This window comes from Pinus tabuliformis, chromosome X (genome assembly GCF_031772625.1).
Source record: "Pinus tabuliformis cultivar Carrire ecotype Pingquan chromosome X, CPIR1, whole genome shotgun sequence".
Classification (NCBI taxonomy): Eukaryota; Viridiplantae; Streptophyta; class Pinopsida; order Pinales; family Pinaceae; genus Pinus; species Pinus tabuliformis.
Genome location: NC_142308.1, coordinates 1,433,825,388 through 1,433,828,674, shown reverse-complemented (window position 1 = coordinate 1,433,828,674; position 3,287 = coordinate 1,433,825,388). Strand labels below are relative to the sequence as shown.

The window sequence follows — 3,287 nt, the reverse complement described above, 5'->3', positions numbered from 1 at the left end:
TATTCCGCTGGTTTTGAGTGCAGGACCGGCCTTGTCAGTTTTAGCACTTTCCCACAGTTTTTAGGTTTCCCTTGTGACCGAGTGCTTAGGGCCTTTCCTTCTCGAGGGGTTTTTCCCAACAATATATCAGAAACAACCTCCATTTCTGGATCTGAGCTTCCGAATTGCCATTTTTGCACCATGCACAACCTCCATGGGGCAACAGTCAGAGTGCTTTGACCAAAGTTCCTCGTTGCTCTGTTCTGGCTACAAATTCCCATTATTCAAAGGTTATTTCTAATAGCTATAAGATTTCTTGAAGTCTGTCATTCATTCCTACCAATAGTGAAATTTTTTCAGGATCCGAGTTGTATCAGTTTTGAATTAAAATATCTTTTGTAGCCTATTTGTGAAATGGATCCATGGTTTGAAGAGTAGTTGTGTTTATTTTTCTTATGGAATATCTTTATCGCATTTCCTTTTCTTTTGTTCTCTATTTCAATTCATTTCGAAATGGATTGTGTAAGGGACTCCTTCTTGCACCAGTGCAAGTTGTTTCCTGCACCTTGGTTTAGTCATTCGTTGCAGAAAACATTTAATCACTTATTTGAATTTTACTTTCAGTTATTTTGCAAGCGAATGAATCACTAATTGAGCAATTGTTCTTAGTATTTAAAGTCCATCTCTAAAATATCTGGAAGTAGTTATATTGAGTTACCACATTATACTTGCAAATAATATCATCATTGTCGATAAAGTACCAATGTTGATTAACACATGCAAAGTACTTAGGCTACTGTTTGATTCTTTTAAAGTGCTTTTATTTCATGAACTTTATTTCCTCTACAAATTTTAATGAGTTGAAGCATTTCCTTTTTACAGATAGTTTACTTCAGAATTTCATTTAGAATTGGAATTATTTTCCAACACATCTTTCAGCGTTCGAAAGTAATTTGGGAACTAAGTAGAAGGAACTCTGTTTCAGTGCAAGATCACGTCTTTTGACACAAAAATAGAGTGCTCTAAGCCCTGAATCTTAAAGTAGCTTCACTTAGACATAAGTCTTCAGTAAGGAAGGTCGAATATACTTTTACATAGGAATAACGTACGTACACTAGTGCAAGCATATTGCAACAGTACAAGGACATGTTGTTTGTGTGAGAGGAATATCAGAAGGAAGACAGAATTGTGCAAGGGCCTACTTTTTATACTATATACCATCCATCTGAAGATGAACATAGCATTTTACTCCAACATTTAAGATTGTTTTCATTGTGTGGGATTTCTTTACTTGATTTGCATGCAAATTCTCTTTTACATTCCAGCACTAGAGTTGCCTTGGTGTTAATTTCCTTTCCAACTGTTTTCTATTTGGTTATACAAAGCATTTCTTTTAAGAAGTAGGATTAGAAAGAGGAAAAGTTCTTAATATTTCTGGCATTGCCTGTGTTCATCTCTAAGTTTATGAAACCCTCGCATAGACAATTAAGTGTTGAGGAGTTTGCCCAAGTGCAATTCCTACACTCAACACCTTTGATTCCATCCTCACTGTCATGTCTTCATCATATACGATAGTAAATTATTCCTGCAAATAAAATTTTCTATTATGGGAATGGCTAGTTCCAGCAAAGACACAAATGTGTGACAATAGTTCACCAAACTAAATGTGTCTATATTCTTTCAACGAGGATTACATCAATGACACAACACTTTCTAAAAACTTGAAACGATGGAAAAATAATTCTATTTTAGATTACACAAAACCAGCGAGAACTGCCTTTTTGGTTTATATTCTTTGGTCAATACAAATGTGAAGAAGATGCAGGTATTGAGAAAACATCCCATGTTCCTATAAGAGTGCATTCTTCTTCCATAAAAATGTCACTTCACAACAGTTGAACAATAGGAGGCTCTAATGTTGTATAGCCACATGGGCTAACAAGTAAAGCAATGCCAGATACAACAGATGTAGTCATAAGAACAATAGCAAACTCCACACTGGTATCCCTTGGTGGTTCCCTCCAATATAACATGGTTGAACCAATACCAATAGGAGAAAGCAAGGAAAGTGTTGGTTATGATCCTTCTGTTGTCTCAACCAGAAATAGTAAACCTCCATATGGAAATTCTACAAGTGAAAAACTCTCCATGAAACAAAGTCTTCAATCCACTTTTAGATCTTCCAGGCTCCCATCCCTTTTACCAAGGTCTGTATGATAATCTTTTGAGCTACATCCTACCAATTGTTGCAAAGCTTTTAAGGCTCCACACTTCACACTGGATATTTGATGCAAAGAACTGAGAACTTTGACATGGTCCTGAAGAAGAGCATCAAGAACCTTTTTGTGGACAACATCTTTTGCAAAGGACTTTATTTGCAACTGACAAATGGTAAGAAAAACCTCCATGACTAGATCCACCCTGACCTACACTAGGATTCACTGCATCACGTAGTAAAACACTACCCTTTCCTGCTCTGCACACTCTACAGACCCTTCTACTACATCTAGAACAAACTGGAAGTTCATGCAACCTTTCAGGAGTACTCTTAAAATCAATGCTTTTGATCCATTGTGTCTCAACATGAACTTCACACTTAGGATCAATATAGTTATCACTGAAGCCATCTACATTCCAAAATTCAATACCATCATCACCCTCATCCTCTAGGCCAATAACTGATAATTTCGTGTCCTCAGATGCAATCTGGCTTGACAATGCAAGATTTTGTGCAATTCTCCATAGTTGTGCCACATAAATAATTGGAAATGGTGACACAAGGCTCACAGAGAGACATTTCCGACACTCTTTTTTGTTAACCATAAACAAAGCTTTGAAAATGCAGTGTCAGTGGTTTTAACGCTTCATGACAGGCACCACACGGTTGCCACACACATGGATCGGCTCACCACACCAATACAGATCATCCATTTGAAAATAGTTGAGCTCCGGGTAATGAAAAAATAAATATCATATGTCAGCGTTAGGTAATTAATCATGTCTTCTTCAACCCCTCCGGTCGTGGTGACCAGCACATCAACCATGAAATGCTTTGGCAAGAACTGAATAGTGATCCCGCAGACCAGAAGAGATGATGTTAGAAGTAAAACCATGAATATTTTTCACTTTACACTTTGTCTGAAAGTTGGATCCCTCTCTTCCTTGCTGCAACCTTCTTCAATCAGTTTGCTTCTTAACCTCATATCTAGCATATAAATCACCATCAGATTCTTCACCATTTGCACCATGTCAACAACGCTCCTAGAGACACACAAAGGCCCGCATCTATCACCGTAAGGAAATTGCTA

The 3,287-nt window shown here is 37.3% G+C and overlaps 1 pseudogene; it reads right to left on the bottom strand.

The window, feature by feature from the left end:
- Nucleotides 1-1,865: 1,865 nt before the first annotated feature.
- Nucleotides 1,866-2,802, bottom strand: LOC149145405 (putative phosphoinositide phosphatase SAC9; annotated as a pseudogene).
- Between the last annotated feature and the right edge of the window lie 485 nt (nucleotides 2,803-3,287).